We start from the raw sequence: 19,296 nt of genomic DNA, 5'->3' as shown, positions 1-19,296 counted from the left end.
CTGCCTCACAGTGCCAGGGACCTGGGTTTGATTCCTGGCTTAGGTCACTGTCTGTGCGGAGAGTGCATGTTCTCCCCATGTCTGCGTGGGTTTCCTCCAGATGCTCCGGTTTCCTCCCAAGTGGCAAAAGATGTGCTGGTTAGGTGCATTAGCTATGCTAAATTCTCCCTCAGTGAACGCAAATAGGGTCCAGAGTGTGGTGACCAAGGGATCTTCACAGTAATTTCATTGCAGTGTTAATGTAAGCCTACCTGTGACACTAATAAATGAACTTTAAACTTTTAATTTATCCAGCCAGTAATGCAGACAGCTGCTATCTAACCAGATATCCAAACATCCAAGTATTCAGCCAACTAGCCAACCAAACAGCTATCCAACTAGCTATCCAAGCAGAAGTCTGATCAAATTTCCAACCAGACAGACCACCATATGGACAATCAAACATAATTCTATCCAGCAATTCAGACACCGATCAATCTAGTGAGTCATCCTTTTCTCCAGTTACCAATTCATCTGCCAACCCAGTGCCAAACACCCACCCTTTCATCCAGCCTATTATTCATCCAATCTGCCAACCATCGTTTATCCATCCTTCTATCCATTCAGATACACAGCCAGTGATCACCAGCTAGAACTGCTGGAAGGTCATCTCAATTTAAAATGGTAGATCTGTTGCTCTGTACAGATGCTGCCTGATCTGTTGAGTATTTCCAGCATTTTTTTTGTATCATATTACATTGAAGAATTTTAAATTACAGGTGTTTGAGGACCTGGAGCCAATGTAGATCAGTGAGGATAGGAGTGTCACAGAGTCATAGAGATATATAGCATGGAAACAGGCCCTTCTCATCCATGCCGACCAGGTTTCCTAAACTGAACTAGTTTAGGATATGGGCCAAACACATTTGCCTGCGTTTGGCCCATATCCTTCTAAATCTTTCCCATCCATGTACCAGTCCAAATGTATATTAAATGTTGTAATTGTACCCACCTCTACCTCTGGCAGCTCATTCCATATACACACTACCCTCTGTGTGAAAAGGTTGTCCCTCAGGCTCCTTTTGGGGCGGCACAGTGGCTGGCACTCCAGCTTCACAGTGCCAGGGACTCGGGTTCAAGCCGGGCGTCGGGTCACTGTCTGTGTAGAGTTTGCACATTCTCTCTGTGTCTGCGTGGGTTTCCTCCGGGTGCTCCGGTTTCCTCCCACAGTCCAAAGATGTGCGGGTTAGGTTGATTTGCTATGCTAAATTGACCCGAGTGTCAGGGGGATTAGTAGGGTAAATATGAGGGGTTACGGGAATAGGGCCTGGGTGGGATTGTGGTCTGTGCAGACTTGATGGGCCAAATGGCCTCCTTCTGCACTGTAGGGATTCAATGATTCGCCTTCGATCTATGCCCTCTCATTTTAGACTCCCCTTCCTTGGGCTATTCACCTTATCTATACCCCTCATGATTTTATAAACCACAATAAGGTCACCCTCATCCTCCTAGGCTCCAGAGAAAAAAAAGAGTGATGGATGAGTGAGTGTTAGTGGGGCTGGGTTAAGGATAGCTGAATTTTGGATGAACTGAGGTGATTGGAAGGCAGACATTGAGAGACGGGCCAGGAGAACATTTGAATAGTTGATTCTAGACATGGCAGCTGCATGGTTGAAGATCTCATCGGCAGATAGGCTGAGGTCAAGGGAGGTCTTTGTTATATAATAGAGAGGATGTTATGTAATGTAATGGAGAGGATGTGTGTTTGGATGTTGTGCTCAAGTAAAGTTAAGTTTATTTATTAGTGTCACAAGCGGGCTTACATTAACACTAATGAAGTCACTGTGAAAATCCCCTAGTCGCCACACTCTGGCACCTGTTCGGGTACACTGAGGGGGAATTTAGCATGGCCAATGCACCTAACCAGCATCTCTTTCAGACTGCTCTTTCAGGGAGGAAACTGGAGCACCCGGAGGAAACACATGCAGAAACAGGGAGAATGTGCAGACTCCACACAGACAGTGACCCAAGCCTGAAATTGAACCCAGTGCTAATCACTGTGATACCGTGCCACCCCTTTGAACAGGTTATGTCTGGTTCAGTCTGAGACAGCGACTGCAGAAGGGGATGAGATCAACAGCACATGCATGGGCTTTGTGACAGGAACAGAGATGTTGCAATTGTGGCTCATTCAAAGATTTTATGTCAGGGAGGCAATCTGATGATGCCAAGTAGGGTGGTGGAGGCAGACACGCTGGCATTGTTTAAGACTTAACTGGATAGTCACATGAGCAGTCTGGGAATGGAGGGATACAAACGAATGGTCTAGTTGGACCAAGGAGCGGCACAGGCTTGGAGGGCTGAAGGGCCTGTTTCCTGTGCTGTACTGTTCTTTGTTCTTTGTATGGGAAGGTTCTGGAGGGGGTCACTGAAGTACACAGAAGTTATATCGTTCAAGATTGTTCAGCCCACCCTGTCCACATCCCTTCAACATGTTTTCCTTCAACCATCCATCCAATCTAATCTTGAATGTGGCCATAGTTTCAAACTCAATCACCAACCCCAGAAACAAATTCCGCAGCCTCAGCACCCACTGCAAATTTCAACAACACTCACTCCAGCTCTATATCCAATTATTGATACACATGGCAAACAGAACTCAGAACTGAACCCTGATGGAGACACCTCCCACCTCCAACCACATTGAAAAATAATCCTTAACTCTCACTCCTAACTAATTTTAATACAGTTTTATATCTTATCCTAATTTCATATGTCTTAATTTATGTTAACAACCTTCTGTGTGGTACCTTGTCAGATGCTTTTCTAAAGACCAGGTACACCACATCCACTACATTTACCCCACATACCTATCTGTTAACCCACAAACAAATTGTTACGAATTTGGCATGAAATCTTTGACATCTTTGCTGTGTACTTATCTGTATCCATTTTACAAAATGGATACTACATTAAGTTTTTTTCAATTAGTGGTACAAGTAGGCTTACATTAACATTCTAATGAAGTTACTGTGAAAATCCCCCGTTCACCACACTCAGGCGCCTGTTCGGATACACTGGGGGAGAATTTAGCATGGACAATGCGCTTAACCAGCACGTCTTTCAGGCTGTGGGAGGAAACCAGAGCACCCGGAGGAAACTCATGCAGAGAACGTGCAGACTTCACACAGACAGTGGCCCCAGCTGGGAATCAAACCCAGGTCACTGGCGCTGTGAGGCAGCAGTGCTAACCACTGTGCCACCCCATGGGCTGCTAGCCTCTGGTTTGCATCGTAGAACCCTGACATGCAATATTTAGGGCCTCTTCTGCCTTATTCGTCTCTGGATTGCAGGCTATGTCCCATTGGGCCTTGGCACTTTGTCTCCCTTTAGCTTTACTCATCTAAAATATTTCTTTTAACCATCAGGGATGCACTTATCCTGTTCTCAACCACTTAAGAATTTGCCTCCTCTCAGCTATCCTTCTCCTCAGTAAAGAGTGAGGCAGTGGGAGTAAAACTGTACATCATCAGTACAAGTGGAAGTACATATTTTTCTTTCATTTGTTCTCAAGGGGTGTGTGTTGCTGCCAAAGGTGCTGTTTATTGCCCATTGTCAATTGTCTTGGAGAAAGTGGTGATATAACTCAGTAGCTTCTTCAGAGGGCAACTAAGGATCCACAATATCTGTATAGGACTGGAGTCACATATAGACCAAAATGGGTAAGGACAGTAAGTTTCCGTCTGTTAAAGGGCATTTATGAAGCAGTTGGATTTTTATGTGCATTGTCATTATTACAGATACCAGTTTTTTTTATTTCCATTTTTTTAATGAATTCAATTTTTCAAATTTCCAAGGTCAAATTTGAACTCACATGGATACATTAACATAATAATAATGCCACCATAGCCTGAACTACAGAAACCATGTGTTAAACTGGTTGAGCTTGTTAGAGTTGGAGAGCTACATTACATGGCACTGAACATATGCTTTTTCTGATGGTCATACATAATGCATATACATATATACAGAATGAACTTCTATACATTGACCAGTGAAATTTATAAGGCTAAGACAGCAACCCCCCCTCCCCCAACCAAATCCCACCCTCACTGGAAGAAATATTAATCCTGAACTGACCAACATTAAACATGGCCACCCCACAGTGATAATGCGCTCTGATGTCCTTACGTAGGTGAAAGTGGGACTTACGACCCTCAGTGGGAGGAAGTCTCGTCCTAAAGAGCTGCTGGCCAATCTGATTGGATGGCAGTTTACCAGTCCCAGCAATGAAGGCTGCTGCTAGGATTGCAACTAGGCCTCAGGATGGATCCTGGAGAGAGGTAAGTCATGGATGGGAGTGATCAGGGGGTGAGGGAGTGGGGGGGAGGGGGGAGTGGGTGGGGGATTGAAGGCCAGACAGGAAGTGACAACAGGGGGGACTGGTTTTTTAACCAATCTGGTTTAAAGAAAAGTCGGTTCACCCACCCCTACCCACCAGCCCACTCCAACCATATTTTGGGGTGGGCAGTATAATAGGTTGGTCAATTGACCATTTAGGTTGAGTGGCCATGCTAAATTGCCCTTTAGTGTCAGGGAGAATAACAGGGTAAATACGGGGTGTTATAGAGATAGGGCCTGGGTGGGATTGTTGTTGGTGCAGGTTCGATGGGGCGAATGGTCTCCTTCTGCATTGTAGGGACTCTATGATTCTATGAATTGGTTTAGTAACAAGTCTAATTGCCTGCTAGTTATTTCTAAATGGCGGGCAGGCTGTTGATTTCAGTGTGTGCCCACCTTCTGTTTTATAGGGAAGGTGGCGGCTAGCCACTAAACACTGTGGCGAGACCTCTTGGCAACATCTGCCGCTCATTGTCAGCCATCAGAGTCACCACACCACTGGACCTGTGCTTGTCACAAATAAGAGGTGACACTGATGTTCTGTGCTGCAGAGCAGAGTGAGGGGGCTGCACAGTACTACCTGCCTTCTGTGTTTGTGCAGGTTATTTATTGCATTCACCTGGTCACTTGGGGCATTATGCAATGCCCTAGTCTCCGATCACCGGTATCCAAATTGAGCGAGTCAGCATCTGCATCCTCACACAATGCTTCCGTTTTACACCAGCCTCGTCTTAAAGGGGAAGATGGTTCCTGGGGAAGCAAGGCTACCATATCTTCAACACTGGTAACGTTTTTTTCAGGTGCACTCCATTGGCTATAAAGCGGTTTGGGACATCCGGAGGCTATGAAAGGCATTTTTTCAATGCAAATGATTCCCTCTTGCAAGAGCCTGCTCTGCCCCAGAAGGCACCACTGGGACCATGAGGCTGAACAGATCAGGAGGGGGATTGTACAACGGTACAGCTCTCCTCAAAGGTCTCAGAAGTCACTAGCATCTGATCTGTGAGGGGGCCTCAGTGCGGAACAAGAGCAGCAGCATTGTCGGCAGTGGGACATGGCTGCCCAAATAGCCCAGCAGAACTTCACACTGGACAGGAGTACAGTGAGTGCCTGGACTGCTGTTTGTCAAATACAATTCTACAGAGCGAACCGCCCACCTTCTCTCAGCTGCGGCTCAGTAAGCCACACTGTTGAAACAGAACATAATGGGTTCCATAAGACCGTAAGATAGAGGAGCAGTATTAGGTCATTTGGCCCATCGAGTCTGTTCCGCCATTCAAGCATGGCTGATAGTTTCTCAACCCCATTCTCTCACCTTTTCCCCGTAATCTTTGATCCCCTTACCAATCTAGAACCTATCTATCTCCGTCTCAAAGACACTCAGTGACCTGGCCTCCACAACCTTCTGTGGCAATGAATTCCACAGATTCACCACAACTCTGGCTGAAGAAATTCCTCCTCATCTCAGTTCTAAAGGGTTGTCCCTTTGCTCTGAAGCTGAGCCCTCGGATCCTCGTCTCTCCTACTAATGGAAACATTTTCTCCACATCCACTCTATCCAGGCATTTCAGTATTGGAACAAAGAGCAAAGAACAGTACAGCACAGTAACAGGCTCTTCGGCCCTCCAAGCCTGCGCCGATCACATTTACCTGTCTAACAAACCGCTTCTATCCATCTATTCACCTGTTCATATGCCTATCAAGATAAGTCTTAACTGTGGCTAACGTAACTGCCTCAACCACCTCGCTTGGCAGTGCATTCCAGGCCCCCACCACTCTCTGTGTAAAAAAACATCCCCTGCACATCTCCACTGAACCTTTCCCCCTTTATCTTGAACTTATGCTTCCTTGGAATTGTCATTTCTACCCTGGGAAAAAGCTTCCAACGGTTCACCCTATCCATACCTCTCATAATTTTATAAACTTCTATCAGGTCGCCCCTCAGCCTCTGTCTTTCCAGGGAGAACAATCCCAGTTTATTTAATCTCTCCTCATAGCTAATACCCTCCATACCAACCAACATCCTGGTAAACTTTTTCTGCACTCTCTCCAAAACCTCCATGTCTTTCTGGTAGTGTGGTGACCAGAATTGGACACAGTATTCCAAATGTGGTCTAACCAACGTTCTATACAACTGGAACATAATTTGCCAACTTTTATACTCGATGTCCCGTCCGATGAAGGCAAGCGTGACATATGCTTTCTTCACCACCTTTCCCACTTGTGAATGCCACTTTTAAGGATCTGTGGACTTGCACACCCAGATCTCTCTGTGTGTCGATGTTCCTGATTATTCTGCCATTTAATTTACAGCTCCCACCTGAATTGGATCTACCAAAATGCATCACCTGGCATTTGTCTAGATTAAATTCCGTCTGCCATTTCTCCGCCCAATTTTCCAGTCTATCTATATCCTGCTGTATTCTCTGACAATCTTCATCACTATCTGCAACTCTGCCAATCTTAGTATCATCCGCAAACTTGCTAATCAGACCAGCTACGTTTTCTTCCAATCCATTTATATATATATCACAAACAATGTAAGTACAAACTATTCTGTAAGTTTCAGTGAGATCTCCCTTCAGACCCACTCCGGAGACCTGAGAACATCATCTGGGCGGACATTCCGCTGAGGGAGTGCTGCAAGGTTGGAGGTGTTGCTTTTGCACACGATTTTAAACAGAGGTTCCGTTTGCACTCTTTGGTTACTAACGGTGGCTTGCCATTATTCGATGAAGAACACAGATATTACCCCTGGGGTCCTGGCCAACATGACTAACACAGATTATTTGGGCATGTTCTCATTCTGTTTATGGAGCTTGCTGTGTACAAATTGGCTGTTCTGCTTCTTCTGAGACAACCACTTCATAGGCAGTGAAGCTCTTTCACTCCTCGCATAGGCATTAGATAAATGTAAGTTCTTACTGCTGACTTAATGTTCACCTTTTGTTGGGGTCTAGCTTTACTCTAACCAATGATGAAATAATCTCTGTAAATGTTCCAACTCATTTAACCCATCCATAGTGCGAGTTCTTAATATGAATTTTTCCAGTGCTTCCCTCTTTGCCTGATCTGTGGGAGGATCAACTGTGTGGCTAATCTCAAAGTTTCTCCGCAGGCTTGCTGGCATTCCGATGGCTCACAGTTTCCTCTGGACACGACGAGGGACCTACAGGTGAGTTGGTCATGTCTGGTGCTGTTTTGCCATTGTCCTGTTGGCCTATTCATCACCACCTGCGAGGTGCTTGATGAGCTGGAGGTGATTCCACCTGGATAGCCAGCACCCTGGATTCATACCGGCTCCAGGCGCGCTACTGACCTGTCAGAGATGAACGTACGGCCTCTGAATTCTGACCTCCAGATGGTCCATGTCTGGTCTCCCAGTACACTGAAACTGTGCTTACAAACTGCATTAAGCCCTCCCATCGCTGCAGTAGAGGATTTCTGAGACATGGTCACATTGTATGCAACACGGTGGCACAGTGGTTAGCACTGCTACCTCACAGAGCCAGGGACCCAGGTTCAATTCCGGCTTCGGGTGTGGAGTTTGCACGTTCTCCGTTCTCCCTGTGTCTGCGTGGGTTTCCTCCGGGTGCTCTGGTTTCCTCCCACAGTCCAAAGATGTGCGGGTTCGGTGGATTGGCCATGAACAATGCTCAGAGTTATGGGGGGAGGGTCTAGGTAGAATGCTCTTTTGGAAGGTCGGTGCAGACGAAAAGGACCTCCTTCTGCCCTGTAGGGATTCTCTGGCTCAATGGGTATTATGAATGCGAGTTCTGCTGCACTTATAATGAGCCTAGCCACATACTCAATGGCAAACCATAGCATAGACAATTGTTCATCTCCAACTATACAAATCCAGTTCATTGACTCCTCATTAGACCTTGTGGGTATTTCATATTTACACAAATGTTAATCCCAGTGGGCTTTGTTTGTGAGTGTGCTCTGTAAGATTAGAATTCCATGCTGAAGCAATGGAGGGAACCATGCTGGAACTCTGGCCCAGCAGAAAGCTGGACCTCAGCAGCCACTTGCTTCTGCTCATCTGCGTCCTTTATTCCTTCCTTCACCTTAACATCTTTAGCCCTGCATGTCGCTGTACTTGAAAGAGGGAGGGGAGGGGGATAGTGATTCGGTGACTGTGCTGTAGGGTACCCTCCTTTCATGCTTGAGAAAGCAGACAAACAAAGGGTGGGATTTTCCAGCCGCGCTTGCCCCAAGACCGGAAAATCCTGCCCAAGGTCAACGGACCTTTGCATGGTACTGTCCCGGGAATTGTAGCGGACAGGATGGGAAAATTCCAGCCAAAGTGTCGGAATACTGCCTCAAATCATTCTATCTCACCACCCAGGCTGTGTACCCTCTTGCCCTTTGATGGTCTTGGGTGTCAGCCTTGGCTCAGTGGGGTCAGTCATGCCTCTCAGGCAAATGGCCATGCCTTCAAATCTTGCCTTAGAGGCTTGAGCTGACACTCCAGTGCAATACTGAGGGAGTGCCACAATGTCGGAGGTGATGAGACACCAAACTGATTGAGGCCCTTTCAAGTGGATGTAAAAAGAAAACCTCATGACGCTATTTTAGAGAAGAGCAGGGCATTCTGTCCCAGTGTCCTGCTCAACATCTGTCCCCAGAACAGATGATTGGGCCTTTTGGCTGATTGTGAGAGCTTACTGCGTGCAAATTGATTGTCACCGTTTCTGTACAGTATAACAGTGACTGCACCTCAGTACAGCACTGGCTGCAAAGCACTTTGGGATGTCCTTGTGGCCATGAAAGACATCAGATATAAATGCAGGTTAGTTTTGTTTAGAAAGCCCCTGCAAGAACTGTCATTGTGTATAAGGCTTCCCACACACACTTAGTCATTCTAAGTAGATCATAAACCCAAGGTGTCCCCGTTTGCATCCCTTGAGCTGATTCTATTATTGCAGGTTTGAATCTGGGTCACCTCCTGTTACTGTGAACAAAAGTCATTCTTTTTTACTTTGTTAACAGCTTGAAAGGGTGAAGAGAACATCAATGATGGCTTCCTTGTTTGTCTAATTTTGACTGGTGCGTGTCAGGTTTAACGGTGTATCTGTTGCCTTACCTTCGCAGATCTCTTAAAGTCTGAGAAGTCCCCTTTTGGGAAGAAAAATCATCCTGGAGACATGGGCAAGGACAGGATTTATTGCCCATCCTCAGTTACCCTGAGGTATCGTGCACCTCATTGCTTTTCTCAGCCACTTGAGAGGACAGTTGGGGGTCAACCATTCCGGTGTGGGACTGGAATCACGTGTAGGCCAGAATGGGTAAGGTAAGGGAGGTTTCCTTCCCCAAAGGACGTTGGCGGCCTAGTTGGGTTTATGACGATGTGACAGATTTTGGCTACTTTCACTGATTTCAGCTTTGGATCTCTTTCAATCTCAATTCAGATTTGGGGTGGGGGAGGAGTGGATTCAAAACAAGGGAACACAACCTTAAAACACAGCAAAGTCATTCGGAGGCGATGTTAGAAAGTACTTCCTCACATCGAGGGTGGTGGAATTCTATCTTTTGAAAGGCCATTAAGGCTAGACTAATTAAAAAACAAAGATTGATAGGTTTGAGTAAGAGTTAGAGTCATAGGGGTTTACAGCATGGAAACAGTCCATTCGGCCCAATTTGTCCATGCCGCCCAGTTTTTAACCACTAAGATAGTCCCAATTGGCTACATTTGGCCCATATCCCTCTATACCCATCTTACCCATGTCATTGTATGAATGCTTTTTAAAAGACAAAATTGTACCCGCCTCTCCTACTACCTCTGGCAGCTTGTTCCAGACACTCACCACCCTCTGTGTGAAAAAATTGCCACTCTGGACCCTTTTGTATCTCTCCCTTCTCACCTTAAATCTATGCCGTCTAGTTTTAGACTCCCCTACCTTTGGGAAAAGATGTTGACTATCTACCTTATTTATGCCCCTCATTATTTCATTGACATCAATAAGATCACCCCTAAGCCTCCTACACTCCAGAGAAAAAAAGTCCCAGTCTGTCCAGCCTCTCCTTATAACTCAAACCATCAAGTCCCGGTAGCATCCTAGTAAATCTTTTCTGCACTATTTCTAGTTTAATAATATCCTTTTTATAATAGGGTGACCAGAACTGTATACAGTGTGGCCTTACTAATGTCTTATAAAACTTCAACAAGACGTCCCAACTCCTGTATTCAATGTTCTGACCAATGAAACCAAGCATACCAAATGCCTTCTTCACCACCCTGTCCACCTGTGATTCCACTTTCAAGGAGCTATGAACCCGTAGCCCTAGATCTCTTTGTTCTAAACTCTCCCCATATAAAAGAGTTATAAAATAAAGCTGGATGAATACAGATCAGCAATAATCTCATTGCAAACTCAAGGGGCTAAATGTTCTACTCCTATTTAAGTTCAAACACTGCTACTGCCTCACAGCGCCAGAGACTCGGGTTCTATTCCCAGCTTGGGTCACTGTCTGTGTGGAGTTTGCACATTCTCCCCATGCCTGCGTGGGTTTCCTTCGGGTGCTCCCTTTTCCTCCCACAGTCCAAAGATGTGCCGTTTAGGTGGATTGACCATGCTAAATTGCCCCTTGGTGTCAAAAGATCTGTTGGTTAGGTGGATTGGCTATGGTAAATGTGTGGGGTCATGGGGATAGGATGAGGTGGGGTGGCAGTGGGGAGGTTCTGGGTGGGATTCTTTTCAGGTGCATCTGGTGCGGACTCAATGGGCTGAATGGCGTCCTTCCGCACTGTAAGAATTCTATGATGAGATTTGTCCTCTCATTTGCTGATCTCTAGTCCGTGCTGTACTCCCTAATGCTGCGTCACCTCTGCATCCTGGGGGAGAAGGAGACAATTTTGACCAATTGTACAGACACCATGCCCCCTAGCTCTTTGTGTCAGGAGGACCCCACAGATGGGACAGGAGGGTTTACATAACTCCATCTGTAAATTTGCCTGTCTAGTGCCTGGATGGCTGTATGGTACAACAGCAACTGCACTGGGCTGCTTTGTGTGTTTTAGCAGTGTCCGGAGGTGGTGGTGGTGGGGGCAGGGTGAGGGGTGGGTGGGTAATAAAACACTCTCATGGCGAACAGGTAGACCATTTTACAGCTTTTCCTTTCCCATTGGATACAAAAAAAAAAACAGATGCAGAATGAAGCAGACCTTGATTCGCCAACAGCTCATTTTGTGACTTGAATTCGATGTTTCCCCATCCCCACCCACACGGTGGGCGACTAGCGGCACAGCGGTTAGCACTGCTGCCTCACAGCGCCAGGGACCTGGGTTCGATACCTGGCTTGGGTCACTGTCTGTGTGGAGTCTGCACATTCTCCCTGTGTCTGCGTGGGTTCCCTCTGGGTGCTCCGAAAGACGTGCTGGTTAGATGCATTGGCCATGCTAAATTCTCCCTCAGTGTGCCCGAACAGGCTCCGGAGTGTGGTGATTAGGGAATTTTCACAGTAACTTCGCTGCAGTGTTAATGTAAATCTACTTGTGACGCTAATAAATAAAATAAATATTGGTGAGACGAATTGAGGAACAGACTCTTTTGCATAAAAATTCTCAAATTTTCATTTTGCCACTCCACCTTTGCCACATTTTTAAAACTTGCATTGTTATTATATTAAATTTCAGATTTTTTTGCAAATTAGGAGGGGCTTACTTGGAAGCAAAATGAGCAAACTCAGCAGATCGAGAACTGTCGTCTCCCGTTGAAAAGTGGCAAAAGCTGGGCAGAACTGTATTGGTCACCTTACTGCTACCTTTCCTAAAGCCATTGATGATAGCGATGTGACCTTGATAGGAGAACCTGGTCATTTACCCCTTCAAACTTGCTTGCTCTTGAGAGAAGGTGATGGCCTAGTAGTATTATCGCTAGACAATTAATCCAGAAACTCAGCTGGTGACCTGGGTTCTAATCCCGCCACGGAAGCTGGTAGAATTTGAATTCAATAAAAAGTATCTGGAATTAAGAATCTACTGATGACCATGAAACCATTGTCGATTGTCGGAAGAACCCATCTGGTTCGCTGATGTTCTTTCGGGGGAAGGAAATCTGCTATCCTCACCTGGTTTGGCCAACAGTGGGATAATGGCAATTTCATTGGACTGGTGACTCAGGCTCTGAGGACATGGGTTCAAATTATCCCACCCCTAATGAATTCAATTATTTAATCTGGAAATTTACGTTATTCTCAATAATAGTGACCATGAAACCATTGTCGATTGTCTTAAAAACCCATCTGGTTCACTAAATGTCCTTTAGGGAAGGAAATCTGCCATCCTTACCCAGTCTGGCCTACATGTGACTCCAGAGCTACAGCAATGTGGTTGACTCTGAAATAACCTCATGTCACCAGCCGCGCAATTCAAAGGTGATTTGAGATGGGCAACGAATGCTGGTCTTGTCAACAAGATCCACGTCCCACGAAAGAGGGAGGGAAAAAAAATTACTTGATACCTTTGTAACAAAGGCCTACCAACCTCAGTCTTCAAAATTTCAATTGACCTAGCCTCAACCCAGTGAAGGTAAAAGGGAAACTGCTGCCAATGGGCAGGAAGACCAATAAGGGCGGCACGGTAGCACAGTGGTTAGCACTTCTGCTTCACAGCTCCAGGGTCCCGGGTTCGATTCCCGGCTCGGGTCACTGTCTGTGTGGAGTTTGCACATTCTCCTCGTGTCTGCGTGGGTTTCCTCCGGGTGCTCCAGTTTCCTCCCACAGTCCAACGATGTGCGGGTTAGGTTGATTGGCCAGGTTAAAAAATTGCCCCTTTGAGTCCTGGGATGTGTAGGTTAGAGGGATTAGCGGGTAAAATATGTGGGGGTAGGGCCTGGGTGGGATTGTGGTCGGTGCAGACTCGATGGGCCAAATGGCCTCCTTCTGCACTGTAGGGTTTCTATGATTTTATGAAGCAGAGGACCCCGACTTAAGATCATTAGTAAATGAAGCTAAGGGGAACTGAAAAGATGTTGATCCATTCTAGAATGCACTGCCCGAAAGCAGATATGAAATTTTAAATTCTCAAAAAGTGATTTGGATATAGATTTGAAAACAAAAAGTTAACAGGGCTATGGGGAAAGGGTAGGGGAGTGCGACTGATTAGATAACTCTTTCAAACTGCCAGCACAGCCATGATGGACCGAATGGCTGCCTTCTGAGCTGCAAGATGGTGGAACTTTCCTGTCCTGCTCGCCACGGGAATCGTAGCAGACGGGCCGTATGGTGGCACAGTGGTTAGCACTGCTGCCTCACAGTGCCAGGGACCTGGGTTCAATTCCGGCCTCGGGTCACCGTCTGTGTGGGGTTTGCACATTCTCCCCGTGTCAGCGTGGGTTTCCTCTGTGTGCTCCCACAGTCCAAAGATTTGTGGGTTAGGTTGATTGATTGGCCATGCTAAATTGTCTGTAGTGTCAGGGGATTAGCAGAGTAAATATGTGGGGTTACGAGAATAGGGCCTGGGTGGGATTAAGGTTAGTGCAGTCTCAATGGGCCGAATGGCCTTGTTCTGTACTATATGGATTCTATGATATGACACGGGCCATGCAAAAATCAGTTGACTTTGGGCGGGATTTCCGGTCTTGGGGCGAGCGCGGCAAGAAAATCTAGTGCTAGCCTCCTGCAGTTCAATAACTGCAGGCCCCGAGGTGTGTATGGCCGTGCTGGCGCTTGCAGTTATTTCCAAGAGAAGCCAGGTTCTGTGAGGTATTGTCCCTTCCTGGGTCATTGAGGTGAGGAAAGGAATAAATGTAGGAATGCTGGTTTCAAACAAAGCCTCTATCGCATGATACTTTTGTGAGTTGGTGGAGTGAGAATGGGAAACATGCCATGAGACAGTATGATACTGCTCCTCAGCTTGGTGGTGTCCGTTACATTCATCGTCCCCTATTTCCTCCGTTACATAGAAGGATCCTCAAGAGTATTCTGCTCAAAGGAAATCAAACACTTTTGACTCATGACCTGTGCATCATTTCACTTCTTCCTTGCATTACATGGAGATGCCGGTGTTGGATTGGTGTGGGCACAGTAAGAAGTCTCACAACACTGCTCCTTCATCAGGTGAGTGGGGTCCTGTCTCACCTGATGAAGGAGCAGCACGCCAAAAGCTCATGATTCCAAATAAACCAGTTGGACTTTAACCTGGTGTTGTGAGACTCCTTGCATTATGTGCAACTGTGTTACGTAAGCAGTGAGGCAAGTGTCAAGGTGGCACAGCGTAACCACAGCATTGCCACCTCACAGCGCCAGGGACCCGGGTTCAATTCCGGCATTGGTTAACTGTCTGTGTGGAGTTTGCACATTCTCCCTGTGTCTGCGTGGGTTTCCTCCGGGTGCGCTGGTTTCATCCCGCAGTCCAAAGATGTGCGGTTTAGGCTGATTGGCCATGCTAAATTGCTCCTTAGTTTCAAGGGGATTAGCAGAGTAAATATGTGGGGTTAAGGGGATAGGGCCTGGGTGGGATTGTTGTCGGTGCAGGCTCGATGGGTCAAATGGCCTCCTTCTGTCCTGTAGGGATTCTATGATTTTATGAACTTGACAGGGATACACACTGGTGGCAGGTGAATCTGCACCCTGTATTATGTGTCCATGCATCATGCATTTAGCTTGTTATAATAATCTTAGATGCAAAATCCTTTTGGCGTGCCGAGACTTCCAATTGTGGGTTGCAGTTTATATTTTAGCCCTGCTGGAGTATGAATTACGCTCTTTGACGTTACTCTTGAGTAAGTGATTAAAGTCACTCTGTCAGTGGCCTGTGCATCTTTCATTCAGGGGCCTCCCCGTACATCTAGCCATGTAACAGTGTGACACAAATTGTTTCAATCGCTCCCCCTTGTGAAGTAAACCAGATATTCATGTTTGTTGCTCACTGCCTCTCCATTACATTTTCCAAAGCTGGACTGAGAAAACAGCTGGGGTAAAATTAGGTCATATAAGGGAAGCTTTATTTCATAGAAGATAAAAGTAAAGTTTATTTATCAGTCACAAGTAAGGCTTACACTAACACTGCAATGAAGTTACTGTGACATTTCCCTAGTCACGACATTCCAGCAGCTGTTCGGGTCAATGCACCCTAACCAGCATGTCTTTCAGACTGTGGGAGGAAACTGGAGTACCCGGAGGAAACCCACGCAGCCAAGGGGAGAACAGTAGACTCCACACAGTGACCCAAGCCGGGAATCAAACCCAGATCCCTGGCACTGTGAAGCAGCAGTGTTAACCATTGTGCTACCATGTCGCGTACAAAGCTCTGGGATCATTTGTGTGTAATTTAATCTGTACCATTTATCTTTGCATTATAACATACAAATAATGGACATGTTACACTTCCTCAGATCAGACACCTTGTTTGACTTAAACAAAATTACCATTCCGTGTTTTCATAGAATTATAGAATCCCTACCAAGAAGAAGGAGACTATTTGGTCCATCGAGCTTGCACCGACTCTCCAACAGAGGATCCCACCCAGGCCCTTTTCCTGTAACCCCACATATTTACCCTGCTAATCCCCCTAACCTACACATCTTGGGACACTAAGGGGCAATTTAGCACAGCCAATCAACCTAACCTGCACATCTTTGGACTGTGGGAGGAAACCACAGCACCCGACACTGGGAGAAAGTGCAAACTCCACATAGACAGTCACACAAGGCCGGAATTGAACCCAGGTCCCTGGCGCTGTGAGCAGTGCTAACCACTGTGATACCGTGCCGCCCAGGTTTTCTTGTTGAATATGATTGAAACCTGTCCTTGCAAATTCTGTTTAAAAAACTGAACCGTTGCCAGTAGATCTTCCCTGCCTTACCCCTTTTTCTGAGCAGAGAGTCGGCTAGCTAGGCTACAATGATCAAATGATTGGGAGCTGAGACTTGCTGTCACAATGGGTGTGAATGTGATTATCAATTGCTACGACAGGCTAACAATTTATGTATTGTGTACAGTTCTGGGATATCAACATCAAAGCCTAGCTCAATAACATGCAATCATTTATAGCATCAATGCCATTTTTAAAAAGGATTTCTCTGAATGTGATTTAAAAGACAAACTGTGATAACCCCCAGGACTTGCATGGGGGAAATCACTGAGTGATCGCCCTGGAGGACTCGTAGAATATGAGCTCCCTGATGATTGGTAATTAACTCACCAGGTGGAGTTTGTAAACTGAGCTCTGTATAAAGCAAGCCCCTGAATGGGTCCATCATGGTATTGTTATGGTTGGGAACTGTTTGTGTTCACCACAGGCTTGTGGTTTTGCTTTACTTTATTTTGTGTAATGAAGTACTGTTCCTTTACAGCCGACTCCTGGGGTTATCATACAAACCTTAGAGTGGGTGTACGTGGGGAGCAGTGAAAGAGCTAGACAAGTTTCTGGGATCCTGGCTTGTGTCACTCGTAAATGTGAAGTGCAGGGATAGGCACAGGTTTCACTGAGGAGAGGGTCAGTTTGAGAACATTTGTCGAAAGCAGCCATCAGCCAATGATGAGGAGACAACTGGAGAATTGGGTGGGGAGGGAGGGGGGGAGGGAGGGAAGGGAGGCGGGGAGGGAGGGAGGGAGGGAAGGGAGGAGGGAAGGGAAGGGGAAAGAGGGAGGGAGAGGGAAGGGGAGAGAGAGAGAGGGGGGAAGGGAGAGGCAGAGAGGGGGAGAGAGGGAGGGGGATGGGGAGAGAGAGAGGGGGGAGAGAGAGGGGGAGGAGGGGGGAGAAGAGATGTAGGTGGACGGGAGGGGGAGAGGAGGGGATGGGGGAGGGGGAGGGGATGGGGGAGGGGGAGGGGAGGGGGAGGGGGACAGGGCGGAGAGTGAGAGGCAGCAATGGGGAAAGGGCAGAGGGTGGGATGAAGGAGAGGGAGGGGAGCGGAGAGGGAGGGGAGCGGAGCGGGAGGGGAGCGGGGAGGGGGAGAAGGAGAAGAGAGAGGGGAGGAGGAGAGGGGGAGGAAGGGAGGGAGAAGGAGGGAGGAGGAGGGGGCAGGAGGGGGGGAGGAGGGGGAGAGGGAGGAGGGGAGAGTGGGCAGAGGGAGGGAGGGGAGAGGAAGAGAGAGGGGAGGGGGACTGATTTGTTAAACACAATTATCTCTTTACAATGTAGTTATTGTGGCCAGTGCGTTCAGTGCGAGGTCCATTCTGCTCAGTATTTATCCGTTCTGCACTAGCGGGTACATTGATTTGAAAAATATTGAAAAATTGTAAAGCAAATTAAGCAACTACTGGCGGTGGGAAGGAATGGGAGAGATTTAAAAACAAGACTGAATAAAAGATTAGGGGATCAGCAGGAGGTAACAAAAAACTGACACAGGAGGTGGCACTGTGGGAGAAAGTGAAAAATAGATTGTGAAAGAGATAGAAATGGTTAAAGTCGGCGAGTTTAATTGGGACTGGGGGAAGGAAAACGGGCTGTCAGAGTCCTCGTCAACTTGATTTACCTTAAAGGCAAGTGTCACTCTCCGAAGGATAAAATTATTTATAGATGGCCGTGCGATGTGTTTGGGAGAGAGGGATAGTGCCATGATTAAAGGGTAAACTTTCCATTACATGGTGCTGGTATGCAACTACACACTCACACTGGGAATGCACATCGGGAAATCATCCATAATATTCCATTTGGAAAATCCTGGGCCAAGTGAGTGACATTCCTTGACCTGTTGCACTTAACACACAGACTATTTCCATTGCAGTAAAGAAGGCTCAGGGAAGATGAGGTGGGAGCCTGGTCAGGGAAATGGTAACACAGCAATAATGTCACTGGACTAATATTCCAAAGGCCTGAGCTCTGGAGGCACAAGTTCAAATCCCACCAAGGCAGCTGGTGCAATGTAAGTTCAATTAATAAATCTGGAATTGAAAGCTAGGCCCAGTAATGGTGATTCTGAAACCATTGTCAATTTTGTAAAAACCCATCGTGTTCATTAATGCCTCTTCAGGGAAGGAAATCTGCCATCCTTACTCAGTCTGGCCGACACGTGACTCCAGAGCCACAGCAATGGGGTTGACTCTTAACTAACTTCTGAAATGGCCTGGCAAACCCCTCACAACAAGGGCAATCGGGATGGGCAACAAACGCTGGCCTTGTCAGCGGTAGCCACATCTCATGTAAGAATAAAGATTTAAAAGAGTTTTTCGTTAAATTGTACAGTTTTGATAGAATAAATAATGAATGACCGTTTGCACTGGGTGGGGTGGGAATGATATAATTTAAAATAGGCATCACGAGAAACTGATTAAGAGACATTTATTCTTTGGAGATTGCTGGAGCTTTGATCAGAGATTATTGTCCAGGCAAAGAAAAGTTATTTTATTTATTAGTGTCACAAGTAGGGTAAACATTAACATTACAGTGAGGTTACTGTGAAAATCCCTGAGTCACCACATTCCAGCACCTGTTCGGGTACACTGAGGGGCAATTTAGCACGGCCAATGCACCTAACCAGCACGTCTTTCAGACTGCGGGAGGAAACCCACGCAGACACGGGGAGAACGTGCAGACTCCGCACAGACAGTGACCCAAGCCGGGAATCGAACCCAGGTCCCTTGCACTGTGAAGCAGCAGTGCTAACCACTGTGCCACCGTGCCGCCTCTTTAAGCACTTTAATCAGGAGATTGATAGGACCATGATTGGTGCAGCCTGGTGGTGAGGGCTTGACTTTCATAGAAAGGCAAACATGAGTCACCCAGTGGTGCTGGGGCCAAACTGACTCCATCGGCACTAATTTTGGAAAATAGGCCTCACGAGCTCCTCTGAGGGTAACAAGGCTCCCATGGTGAAAGACTAGAGTCACATATAGGCCAGAGCAGGTAGGGACAATAGGTTCCTGTATCTGAAGACTTTGGTGAATCATTTGGCACGATCTGGGAGTTTAAGACAATTGTTCAAGTGCCAATTTCCTAACTGAGCCATGATGAGATTTGAATTCACA

General features: G+C 46.7%; 1 protein-coding gene across 1 annotated transcript in view; it reads right to left on the bottom strand.

Moving 5' to 3' along the window:
* The window catches only part of LOC144504747 (metabotropic glutamate receptor 1-like), a 224,637-nt gene that overhangs the window by 2,242 nt on the left and 203,099 nt on the right, over nucleotides 1-19,296 (bottom strand).

Source organism: Mustelus asterias, chromosome 15 (assembly GCF_964213995.1).
Source record: "Mustelus asterias chromosome 15, sMusAst1.hap1.1, whole genome shotgun sequence".
Classification (NCBI taxonomy): domain Eukaryota; kingdom Metazoa; phylum Chordata; class Chondrichthyes; order Carcharhiniformes; family Triakidae; genus Mustelus; species Mustelus asterias.
Note: the sequence above shows the minus strand (reverse complement) of the source record. Positions and strands in the feature narration are given on the sequence as shown.